The sequence below is a fragment of the Macaca thibetana genome, chromosome 10 (assembly GCF_024542745.1).
Source record: "Macaca thibetana thibetana isolate TM-01 chromosome 10, ASM2454274v1, whole genome shotgun sequence".
Lineage (NCBI taxonomy): Eukaryota > Metazoa > Chordata > Mammalia > Primates > Cercopithecidae > Macaca > Macaca thibetana.
Genome location: NC_065587.1, coordinates 59661907 through 59675985, shown reverse-complemented (window position 1 = coordinate 59675985; position 14079 = coordinate 59661907).

Here is a 14079-nt window from a genome sequence, read left to right as displayed (position 1 = left end):
CAGTCCAAAATATTTTTATTTTTTAGGGTAAAGACAGAATTTTTACCCTAAATCTAAGCCTTCTTCTGCTGAGAAAACTTGATGCGAAATTCACCTATCTCAATGTGTCTGCTAGGACATCTCTATAAGGAGGAGAAACAAGGATCCCTTTTGCCTCTGCTAAATGATCAGGAAGACATGAAGAGCATTCTCCAATATTCTTACCACTCTTGGCTGCGGAGCACTCTGGCATAAATATATTTGACCCTGTTCTGCACAGATAATCAGCTACAAAATATTCATATCTAAGCTACTGTCACTGTGATGTCAGTTTAGTGAATGACATGTGGAACTAGATTAAAGTAGGGATAGCTAAATGTGGAGAAAACAAATAAAATACAGAATCAAGAAACACACCTATTTACCAAGGTAATACTTCACCAAAACTAGCCCTAAAGAACTTTCTATTTCTAGAGATTCCTACCCTTTGTAAGCAATAGCCATGAATTCTTCTCAGCCTGGACACATTGTTGGAAAGGTAGTTTACCCTTTGTTTGTAATAAGGCCCTGAATTTTACCTGTGCTTTTCCAGATATGACCTCCATCCCCAAGTTGTCAAGCTGACTTCTCTTAGCTTCCTGTGAGTTGATGGTCATGCCTCATGATTCCACATTCAGAAATTCAAGCCTTAGGTCAAATTCCATACTTCTGTGCAAATCTATAGAAAACTACCTTCTAAATAACCTGGGATTAATGTTTTAACTCTCAAATGACTGATACTTCCTGCCATATATGGACCAAAAAGAGTGTTTTCTATAATTTCCTGGAATCTTATGTAGTTGGGAGGTTTATTGTATTTTATTCTACTCTATTGTTAAAATATAGTGTGTAATATATAAGCTGTAATATATTAAAATGTGTTCATAATACATTGTATTATTAATGTTATAGTATAAGACGATGATTTTTTTAAAGATTGCTAGGCTTTAGGAAAAGGCTTGGCATACTATGGTCTGCAGGCTAAAGCTATCCCACCACTTGTTTTTATAAATAAAGTTTTATTGGAACACAGCCATATTCATTCATTTACATACCATCTGTGGCTGATTTTGCACTACAATGGCAGAGTTGAGTAGCTGTAACAGAGACCATATGGTCCACTAAGCCTAAAATATTTACAAGCTAGTCTTTTACAGAAAAAATTTGCCAAAACTTACCTTAAAATAGCATAAGAACTGCTATTGGGACTCAGTTTCCTTATTAAATGAGAGGTTTCACTGAGAGATGGCTACAATTAAGAATTTTTTTCCATCTTCTCATTATTTGATCAAATACAAATTTGGGGCCTCTCTTGCATTTAGTAGTCCAGTAAAATGTGAAGGCCATGTCTCCAAATATCCTAATATTGCTAATGATGCTTTATGCATGCCTTAACTTCTCTAAGAATTTTGCAAAAGAAATGATGCCTGTTAGGTTATAACTGTTCTATGCTACCTACATATATGCATCTGTTATGACACTTAACTCTATACCTTAAGCCCTTTGTCCACCTCCATTGCCCTCACTCATCTCATGCCTACCTCTTCTTACCCATGCTGGCATTGCAGCCATAAATCCTAACACTATGGAAAGAGCCAAATGTTTCTATTTTCTAGCATGTCTACCTCACCAGTAAGCTATGTTTGGTGCGATGTTGTGCAGCATAGAGCAAACCCAGTGTGTGCAGCATGAATGGGTGGGCCCCCTCCATGCCCACACCTTGCTGCCACCCTGAGTCTTCTCCATGGGCGGTGCCACTAGCCTTCCAGCTTTTCTCTGTCTTGGTGGCTCGTGCTTCTGATCTTCACCAGCCATGACTCCATTGTGTGGCAGCTTGCAATGTATGCATTTGGTATTTGGACTGTCCCCTCTGACCTCTAGCTTGACCTTGATGATCTGTGCAGCTAGTGTCCCTAGAGCATGGCCTCATCTGACCAAGCCTGTCTCCACTATAGTTCTGTCTCCAGTTGGCATGAGGTAAGCAGTGTGGAACCACCTAGAGGCCACTGGAAGTTGAATGTAGCTAAGCAGAGGCAGGACCCATATGAAATCCAAAGGAAAGGAGCTAATAGGGCAGTAACTTGACTTAGAGAATTGGAAGGTGCAATTGTTTAAGTGAACTAAATATGTTCTGCTGAACTCTGTACCTCTCTCCTGGCTTGAGAAAGACAAGGGTCTTTCAAAGACCCTCATATTTGAAAGACACATTTGGCAACATCTGTGCATTTGGGGAAGGAACAGTGATGAGAGGTTGGGGTGGAATTGTGAGAGGCCTAAAATGCCAGACAAAGACATTCCTGAAATTTTTGGCTAACTTGCATATGAAGCATTGGATCTTCAAACTTTTATATTAAAACAAAAGCCCACCACTTACATTAATGCTTTACTGCAGAAGTCGCACAGCCTAATGATGAGGCAGATAAACTTGGAGCCAGACTGCTTAGTTTGAAATTCAGGGTCCATCTTTCACCAGGTATAGAAATTGGAGTTTACTTGACTTCTCTGTGCCTCAGTTTCCTCATTTGTAAAACAGAAATAATAGTAGTGAGCACCACATTTGGTGATCAGGTAGAGTACTAGGTCTTATGCAGTGTTTGCCACAGTTGTCCACATAATTGACTTTTCACGATGAGTAGTAATACGTAGGAACTAGCAGTATCCCTGTTTTACAGATGTGGAGACAGAGGCTCAGAACATTTAAGCAACTTATCAAAGATCAAAAAGTGAGGAAACAGCAAGACCTAGAAGCAAACTCAGATCTGTTCAACTCCCAAATTAGGCTTTTACATATTCTGCTCTACTGACTTATTTATTGATTTTTAAAACTGTTTGTAGTAAAAGTGATTCTTTCTCTTAACTTTTTAGTTTTTGGGAGGTTTGTTTCTAGAAATCACTTTCCATGGCCAAAGACATCAATGCAGATGGTGGAGGCAAGGGCCGAGGCTGGTTTGGATTCAGTTGACATCTTTTTCTTGAAGAAATCATTGCAGATAACAAATAAGCAAGTCTGGAAAATTGTGGAGATCTCTTTTTTGATTTCTTGATTTTTAATGTAGCACTTATCATTATGTATTTTTGCTAATCTAGAGTATTTACCCTGTTCATTTGTTGCTTCTCCTCTGTTATCTTCTCAGTCCTTTTCCTTTGTAATTTCTGACAATGCCCTGTTGGAGAATACCAGCTATTGTTTAATGGATGTTTCATGAAGAATAAAATCTAAACAATTCTTGTTAACAGGGAAGGCTAAGAACACACACATGCACGCACACACGCACACACACACAATTATATAGCACTACATATATATACATATATATAAAACACTATGTATATGCATGTATTTGTATTTGTGCAGATATATACAATAATATAGTATATATATATGCATATGTGTGTGTGTAACTATGCAATTGAAGAAATCTTGTGCTTTAGTCTGAAAGTTGACATGGAGCATATTGTTTTTTGTATCCATACTCACCAAAAGCTGGTGCCCATTGCAAAGATTTTGCTATTAGATGATATTGAGAGGAAACAGTCAATTTGTTAATTTACACATACATAGATTCCATTTTGGTGCTGATAAAGAAGAATGAAGGCATAAGTTACAACCTTAGTAGACTCATTTGAGCTGATTCAAAGGGGCCCAAGGCTAGAAAAGAGAGCAAAGAGAAAGGGGCAGGAGGTGAAATGAGAACATTTCTGCTTGAGTTCCTCTGGAAGAGCTTAATTAGAGTCCTTGCTTGGTGTTTGACTCTGTGCTAAGTGCTTTACATTGATTCACATGTCACGTGAACCCTTTGAGCTAGGCATTGCCAATATTGCTATTTTCAAGATAAAAATCTGAGGGTATGAGAGATTCCGTACCTTGCCCACAGCCATGCTGCTCATACTTGAAGAAGCTGAAGCAATCTGATTCCAAGCTCACTTGATTAAGCTCTAAAGCCATCCTGAGGTTGGCAGCTGTTAGAACACAGATTCTCTAAAGTACAAATGTACACTTTTTGGAGTCTCAGCCTAATGAGGATTAGGGCTGGACTAAATGTGTGTGTAAGTGCTTCAGGAACCACATGGGAGTGTGTGCATTTTGGGGAGCCAGCCATAGCACTAACGTAAGTATAGTGCTGCACCCTGATCCAAACAATAAAGAGAGAGAGAGAAGCACAGAGGGAGAGAGGCAGGGAGGGAGGGAGAGAGGAAGGAAGGAAGGAAGGAAGGAAGGAAGGAAGGAAGGAAGGAAGGAAGGCAGGAAGGCAGGCAGGCAGAAGTAAGGAAGGGAAGGAGGGAGGCAGGCAGGCAGGGAGAGACGGAGGGAAGAGGTAAAACACCAGCTTGTATCAGATGTCACTTGCAGATAAGGTGAGTTTTAAGGACACCTGCAGCTGCAGGTAAAAGAAAACCCAAAGGAGCTCAATAAATAATCCAGAGATAGGGAGACCCTGTGTTTAGTTATTTCAAAGGTTCGATCCTCAACAAAGACCCAAATTCTTTCGATTTATCTGCTCTGCCATCTTCAATTATGAACTTTGCCTTTAAATGATGCCCCTCAAGGCTAAATCAGTTTGATAATTCACATCTAGATTTAAATACATTCAGAGAAAGAAGACTGTCTGTTTTGATGTGTTCTTAAGGGTAAGGAAACCTTTCTAGAACCCCCATCAGTTCTTGCTTGTATCAACAAAAACAGATCACAGATCTACTTCTAGATCAGTCTCTGGCAAGTGGAAGAGACCCCCGTTGCATATGTTGGCCCTTAGAGATAGATGGGATCCTGGTTAATCATCATGATCCCTCTGCAGCACTTGATCATAATACATTTGTGCCCATGCCAAAGAGGCCATCTCTGCTAAACATAGGAACCTATTGACTGCATTACACCTGAGAAAAGGGATCTAATGTCCAACTACCCAAGAGTAGAGGTCCCATGAGAAAGGGTGTGTAATTTAGGAAAGCACAGCTTTGTGTGTTGTGTGTCAATTTCCCTCAATACCTAGGGCCTTTGCACATTTATTTGTACATTGGAATTGGAGAGGTATCAATAGAGGCAAAGCCTCTGCCCTAAAGGACTTTAAATTCTAATGGAGGTGGGGAAGCAGAGACAAAAAAAATAGAACAACTATATAATTTATAAGGTGGCCAACAGTACTATAAAGATAAAATAAAGGGTGACAAGGAAATAGAATATAACAAGAGATGTACATCCTTCCTTCTAACTGGAAAGATCTCTTCATCTTCCCAGGCTACTCACCCACCTAAGTTAGCTTCTGTTCTTCTTCCAGGTGTAGGTTTATGCATCAGTCCTTCATGGTCTCTCTGTCTTCTGGATCTCTCCCTTCTCTTAAATGAATTTCTCCTTCTTATTATCGGAATTGCAGTTTCGTAAATGTCCATGTGATTGTTTAGTAGATCCTCTCAAGATCATGAAAACCTTAAGAACCACGAACTCAGTCTATTTGCTCAAGATTCTATCTCCAGCAATGAGCTTATTGTTTAGCACATAGGAGGCACCCAAGACATCATTTTTGAGTGATGGAATGAGAAACTAAAAAAAAAAACATGATAGTATCTTTTGTTGTGGCCACAGAAAATAAATATCTGTCCCAGGGGCCTACCTAGTGGTTCTAGGGCCTAGCCATACTGGTTCTACCTAGGGCCTAGCCATACTGGTTCCTACCTAGTATGACATATTGCATCTCAGGCTGATGCAATTCTAGTTTTCCTGCTCTGGACAAGTTATCCAGATTCACATGTCTTCCCTGCCAATAGATGATTTTAAAATATGTAAGCTACATATTATTCTTATATCCTGTCCTTAATTGGGTAACAGAAGTGTTTTACTTTTGTGCAGCTTGTACCCCATTGTGACAGCACACGAAGCACAAAATTCTATCTTTCCCTAGGGATATGATTGAAAAAGACTCTAGAGAATAGAATTGACAGCCAAGACTTTGCAACACCCTCGACCAAGAAAACTATATCCCACACATGGCTTCTTTGTGTATAGCAAGCCAGCAGAAAATAATATTGCATATGTGGGAAAATGAACATATTGATTGTGTTTGCTGCTCCCGGATACATTTTGTTTCAGGCATAAAAGACAGAAAGGAAGGTATGGTTCACTGAGTGTCTATGTTGTGCTTGACACTTTTAATGAAAATATTAATGATAGAAAATAAGATTGAGTGCTTGCCTGCAAGATCTCATTCAGTTTTTATAATGCTTTGAGGGCTATCCTATTATGATTCCCATTTTACAGATGAGAAAACAGAGGCTCAAGGATGGGAAGTCACTTGCCTGTGATCACATGACAGATGAGAAATCAGGATGGAATTTAAACCAGGTCAGACTGTTTCCAAAGGGTTTGGTAAATCTCCAAACTTACTCCCTTAGTTTAAGTTCTCCAGGAAACAGACTCAGAAAGAGCTTGAGTGTAGGTAGTTTTTGTGGGGGGTGATCTCTGGAGGCAGGAGTGAAGGAGCTGGGAGAGCAAGGCAAGAAGGTAGGAAACACCAGCATAAGGGTGCTTGCTATGGTTTCAGGTCTCAACTCTGCAGGGTCTCTGAGAGACCAGGGCAGTTACTACCACAGGCTTCAGTCCCTCCCTAGGTGAATGTGCCCCTAAGGGTGTTAATTCAGGATGTGTCTGAAGAGGGCTGAGTAGACTCCAGAGAATCTGAAAAAGACTTTGAGTCAAAAAGCAGAAAGAAGCTTAGCAAGTGCATGAAATAGGTGCCGTCAGCATGAGTCTCATGAACTGGACTCCACAGCTGCAGCTGAGTGTGTAGGTGGCGTGAGGGATGCGGTGCCGGCCACTGACACCAACAACTCTGTTACACTCATTCTAGCTCAAGTTCTTTTTCTTTTTTCTTCACCACGACCTTGTGAGTTAAGAACTCTGTTTTTTACTTTCCAGCTGGAAAGGTTGAGGCTGTGAATTGTCAATGACTTGCCAGAAGGCACACAGTAAACAGTGCCCTTGGGACCTCTGTTTAGAGGAAGACCTTCACATTTGGCTTGCTTTCTATTGTGACTCACTGTTCAACTAAGTTATGAACAAGGCTCGATGCACAAGGATGAAAGAAATCAGATTCGAGAAAGCCCAGTCTTCACCCATGGACAGCTGAGAAAGGCATGAGACAGGAATATTATAATTCATCTATAAAAAAGTGCTCATCTAAAGAAGAAAATGCTAGCCAGACTTCCTCTGAGACACAGCCAGGTAAGCAGGAGAACATCATTGTCTTTAGAAACAAAGGAGAGCTTACAGTCTCTTTTAACATTTTTTATAATCTTTATATTTATAAATTTATATATTATAAACATATCTGTTATAAATTTATATTTGGTATGAATGTATATCTCTATATTATACATTTATAAATATTTTTTTAATTTACATTCATTTATACTATCTTCACAATATAAACTTTGACATCTTATCAGTCCTCAGAGGTCTGCTTGGAGTATTGGAGAAGACACTAGGTGTTTTGTCTGCTTTTTAATCAGTGAATGGTCTCCAAATTAATATCTATGTATATGTATATATTTATATTCAGTAAGAGTCATTTGGGGGACGGGCATCCTATGCATAATGTTTGTGGATCTTCATCTCTTTCTCCTTCAAAGAATCCCAGCTAATGTGCAAAAAAAGATTGAGCAACCCATGCTCCTGTAGGTTTCTAGTTTTGTCTTCACTCTCTGAACAAGGAAAGAAAAGACTTGAGGCAAGTCTCTAGGTTTCAATCATCCAGGAAGCAATTCTGGGTGATAATAAGAGAGACTAGCAAAAAAGGGGGAAAGAGGGGAAATTACTGGCTTGGTCAAAGCTTGCAAAATGGCACCAGTGATTAAAACATCTTATGCTGTCCTCGGGCTGCAGAAGCTATCACTGACAAAAGAGCTCATACACACACACACAAAAGGAAAGAAATTAGCCATTAAGAAATATTTCAGCATAATGCAATTATTACAGCTGTATAATTGAATGGGGAAACCATTGATCTGTAGTAGAAAGGAAATTGCTCTTCTCATTGTGTTCCTATGAATATGTGAACATTAATCTCCATCTATAATCAACGTTCATTTCAAATCTGATTGCATGCTACTAAACACCCGTAGCTATGCTAACATTATGTTAATATGGTTCAACATCATAGCTCCCAGCTTCACAGCACAAATATTTTTCTTTGGCAATCAATAGTAATTTCAGCTGAGTGGATGGAAGTCACGTTTTAATGGTAATCTTTCCTCTAAGCCTCCAAGTGGAAACTCAGTTGGTGTCTTAACATGGCTGCAGCGTGTTGCATATAATCAGATAAATTAACCTGAAAAGAAATAGAGAGAGAGGAAGGAAGGGAGGGGACATGGATCAGAAATAAGGAGGAAGCTCGGCAAAACTCTAGCTAATAGATGAAAGTGTACATTAGGTAGAAAAAGAGTGAGGATGAATGGGTAGATGGAACAGAGTCAGTATGTGTCGGAGGGGCATGCACGAAGGGAAATGGGGTTGTTAAGAAATGAGACTCTGTTCCTTCTGACTATAAGTCAATGGGATGGGATGGAGCAGCCAGGTTCCTGTGCAATCTGGATTTTGCCAAAGCAACCAAGATACATGAGGAAGGAATAGGAAACTTAACAAACATGAGTGGATGGCATACAGAGTCCTCTCTGCTTGGAAGAGATCACTCAGATATCTCTTCCTTCTCATATCCATTCACACGTTCATTTATAGGCAACAATAGAAAATATAGAAAATTTTATAAATTTCTGTATCTATAAAACATACAGATAATTTTGAAAGTGAAAAAAATTTGTAAGGGAGAATCTACCTTTTATTTTTAAGCACTGCTACTGCTGGACACCAAGAATATGAAGATGAACGAATCTCATCTCTGGGCACTAAGAGTGGACGACCCAGAGTGGGAGAAGAAAGACAAACAACTCACAGTATCAACCCACATCTCCCAGGAGCCTCCTCCTTCCCCTGGCCATAATAATCCTCTCCCTCCACGTTTTTTTGTAAGAAGAGAGAGAATAGGGAGAAGTATTTTGGTTACATTCATTCCTCAAGCACTTTTTTCAGCCCCAGAGGCCTAAATGATGGAAATTCTCAGACACAATCATTGGCTCCACTCCCACGTCCAAGGCCAATGCCCTCCACAACCCCTGTTTTTTTACATACCTTGTCTAAGATTGAAATCACAGGCTCCTTCTGTGATAAGAATCAAAGTTACGACCTTTATGTGTGCAAGTTGTTTACAATAAGGCAAAGGAAAATAAAACCTAAGTATTCTCAGCCTCTTCACCTGCTCCTTCAAGAGAATTCTGGAGTCGTCGCTTCCCTTCACAGCTCCCCCAACCCCTGGTTTTCTCCTCCCTGGGTCCTGTTTTGGAGATCAAGGGAAGAGAACATTCTCCTAAGGACAGCAGGGTATCCATTGATATAAGAAAAGAAATCCGTAGGTGAGGGGACAATGAACCAATGAGACAGCACAAGGAGGACCCTGCAGGACAAAAGATCATTATTATTCTTTCCTTGTTTGAGGAGTTCAGAAACAGGAGAAAAATCCTGAAAGAGAAACTGACAAGGATATAGAAAATACTGAAAACGATGGTTATAGGGAAACAGATTTGTTTGTTTGTTTGAAACATATTTTTTTGTTTTGAGGCTGGAGTGCAGTGGCACGATCTCGGCTCACAGCAGCCTCCGCCTCCCAGGTACAAGCGATCCTCCCACCTCAGCCTCCTGAGTAGCTGGGATTCCAGGTGACTGCCACCATGCCCAGCTAATTCTTTTGTATTGTTGGCGAGGCTGGTCTTGAACTCCTGACTTCAAGTGATCTGCCTGCCTCAGCCTCCCAAAGTGCTGGTATTACTGGCGTGAGTCACCACACCCGGCTAGGAAACAGAATTTTAAAAGCTTTTTCTATATATTTTGCAGCTGGTCCCACTCTGTCATTCTCTAAAGAGACCTCAGTTAGAAAATTAATATCCTTTTCCTATTTGTTTTGCTCTTTATAATCCCGAAGTGAGTAAAGATTTCCATTGCTTTTCCCTATTTATTTTTTATAATTTCAAAATGTCTTTTGTAGGATGACAGTAATTATGATTATTATCAAATCGAATTTACATAACAATATCAGGAACTATTCAGGTTCCTCTCTCAAACCCATCCCTCTCTTTTTATCCCTAAAACTCTTGCCCACCTTTAATCTTCTAAGTTCTGCTTGAATTATTGCATCTGCCTCCTCCTGTCCTCGCTAAACCCAGTGTTACTCCCTTCTCATCTGTCGCCTACAAAATAGCCAATAAAGCTAGCACAATTGGGCACAATTTTTAAGACATTTGAAAATTAAGGATCCAGAGCATGAAAACAGGACTATATTTTTTCAGCCATGTTTAAAGTCATGCAATACCTTATGAAGTACTACTTCATAAAATTTTACTAAACTTATTGCTAAATGTATAGAAGCTTATTTTGAGTTTTATTGCTTATTATCAAGGCCAGAAAAGAAAAAAAATCATTGGGGAACTGTTCAATCTTCCAACCATGAGAAAAACAGCTAAAATAAGACACTGAAAACAATATGGTGACAAATAAAAATACATTCCTTTGTCAGCAGATTCTGTTAGAAGATGCAGAGAAAAACCTTGCTGAAGATTTGATGAGTCAAGTGTTAAAAGAAATTATTTGGTGTGTGAGGTTTGCTATCCAGTTGGGTGCAAGTACAGATGTTTCTAACATTTCTTTCCTTATGGTATTTGTCACCTGAACTGCAGAATATTTTTTTCTTTTATACTAAAGAGTACATGTAATGGAGAAGAAATATTTTAGCAATAAATAACTTCATTATGAAAGCAATATTTTATAAAATAACTGGAAGTGGATCTATCAATAGAGTGGCTGATTGACTGGAATTTAGTTTTTAAAAATGTCCAAGTCAGATTACAAAGATCGCTTTGGACATAAAATTCAAATTGCATTATCATGTCTATAGCCAAAATATTCTTTGAAACTATAAACGCACAAAAATAATTATATGTTGTCATCAACAGGCTTAATTGTATAAGAGAAGATCTTTAAAAAACAAGAGAATATTTATCTTTATAAGGACGTAGAGTGACATTAAAATTATTTGTTTAATGTAAAGAAGAATTTAGAAGAGCTGCCAGATTTGAAGTTATCTATTTTTCTTTTATAAAATGACAAGTATGGCCTGGTGGAGTGGCTCACGCCTGTAATCCCAGCACTTTGGGAGGCTGATGCAGGAGAATCATGAGGTCAGGAGTTTGAGACCAGCCTGGGTGACATGGTGAAACCCCGTCTCTACTAAAAATACAAAAAATTTGCTGGACATGGTGGTGGGCACCTGCAATCCTAGCTACTCAGGAGGCTGAGGCAGGAGAATCGCTTGAACCTGGGAGGCAAAGGTTTCAGTGAGCCAAGATTGCTCCACTGCACTCCAGCCTGGGCGGCAGTGCAAGACTCCATCTCAAAAAAAAAAAAAAAAAAAAAAAAAATGACAAGTATTCCAAGTTTATTGAATATTACTTTCTGCCATGGGAGTGCCTTTCAGTATAATGTCATCTGGCAGATAATTAAATGGTAATAGTAGCAATGATGCTAATAATAGTAAATAGTAATAAATATAATCTCTCATTTCAAGGTTAAGGTGACATTTTAAAAATGTGGAACAAATATCTGCTATGTAAATGGAGCAGCCTATGGAGAGTGTTTCAAAATTGGATATTTAAAAATATTTCCTTTGTTATAAGATTTTATTGCCGAAAACAAAACAAATGCATTAGTTACAAGGACATTCATATATACATTCCTTAAAATATATAAACAGCATTGTTTAATCTGCATAAAAGTCTCTAAACAAAACATTGTCATGGAACTTGAAATTTCTGCATTAACATATGGGGAAACACTTTCCTATTCTTTATAAAACCACTAATTGACATTACTGAGGATAGATATTTTCTAGATTGCAATAGAAACTGTTGCACAAGAGATGCATAAAAGGAAATGGGAAAAATGATGATGATGAGGTAAGCAGAGCCTGGGTGCCTTCTTTTGCGTTTTGGTCTCTGTGCCTTTTCCACTGATCTATTGCTTTGTAACAAAGCACGCCTGAACTTTATCATTTTCTCACACAGTCATGGTGTGTGACCTCAGCTTAGCAGTTTTTGCTTTGGGTCTCTGGTGCAGTTGCAATCAATGGGGCTGGAATTATCTGAACGGCTTAACTGTCTGATGCCTCGTCTGAGGTGACTAAAGCGGCTGAAATGTCTGGGTGTTCGTGGGGCATCTCTCTCTCTCTCTCTCAGCAGCCTTTCCCTGTGGCTAGCTTGTCTCCCCTAAAGCATGGCCGGTCCAGCACACTCAGACTTCTCCCATGATGGCTGCTTTCCCCGAGAGTGAGAGTTCCAATGGACAGACACAAATGGGTCTCTGAAGTTCGTTCCCTCCCTCCCTCCCTCCCTCTCTTCCTTCCTTCCTTCCTTCCCTTCCGACAGAGTCTCACTCTGTCCCCAGCTGTGTGATCTCGGCTCACTGTAACCTCTGTCTCCTGGGTTCAAGCGATTCTCCTGCCTCAGCCTCCCAAGTGGAACTAAAGGCACGCACCACCATGCCCAGCTAATTTTTGTATTTTTAATAGAGACGGGGTTTCACCATATTGGCCAGGATGGTCTCGATCTCCTGACCTCATGATCTACCTGCCTCGGCCTTCCAAACTGCTGGGATTACACCTGTGAGCCACCATGCCCGACATGAAGTTTCTTATAACATACACTTGGGAGCCCCAGAAAGTTACCTTCACCGTTCTATTGGTCAAGATCTCTAGGACAAGTCCAGATATAAGAGAAAGGGAATTAAACTCAAATTCTCAATGCAAGGAGTATCAAGAGTACACAGAAAGAAGGAAGTGAAGACAGTTATCAACTTCTGTATGAATTGGCAAAAATACCGTATCTAATAGCACCTGCTACTGTTCTAGCATATAATCAGTGTTTCGATAATGTAAAGAACATGCAGTTAAGTACTCTTTAAAACTCAAGCATAGCCTATGTGGTTATGATGACTGATTCCTTTTCCTGTTTGCTTTAAGATGCACAGCCTGACAGGGTTTTTGTTGTTTTCTCTTTGGGGAACAGAATACTAACAGGTCATGTTTATTGAGCATTTCTGACATGCTGAGCTCCTTTCACAAATGATCGAATTTGATCCCTTCCACAAACCTTTTAGGTAGGTAATCTGTGACATTGAATTCTGCAAACAAGAAGAGTAAGGCTTGGAGAATTTTGTGACTTTTCCTGGATTACATAGCATATAAGTAGCAAATGAATGAGAATAAACCAATTCAGCTAATAGCAGTGACTGAGCTCTAAACTGCTATGTACTAGAAAAAAATCTGCAAACATAAATATATTAAATTATATTTTATTACATATTTCATGAATTATAATTTTTATTTTTTACTAATTTTGTATATTTTTATCCTACTTTATTAAAATGTTACACATAATAAATTATGGTATATTCTTTCTATGGAATACACTGTAACTATCACAAAGAATGAGGTAGGTACCTATTTATATTTTGAAAACCAAGTTACAGATATATAGATACATGCACACAGACAAAATATACACACACTAATGTATATACAGAGAAAGAAAATTTCGACAATAAGATACATCAGAAACTGTTACATGTAGTTAACACTGGAAAATTGGATTTGAATTTTTTGACAGAACTCCATATTCTTTTTCTTTTTACTTTATTATTTAGTGTCATAGCAGATGCTGTCCCCTCCATGCCCATATTCCCTCAGCTCACCCCTAAGATTCCCTACAGCCTTGTCTACAGTTCCAGTATACAATATAGGACTTTATATGTATGACTGTGGCTTCTGCCCTCAAGTCCGGCATAGCTTTAGTCTCTTTCTCTCTCTCCCTCACTCACTTGATCTCTGTGTCTCCCTACCCTCTATTATCTCTTGATAGATAGATAGATAGATGATAGATAGATAGATAGACAGATAGATAGATAGATAT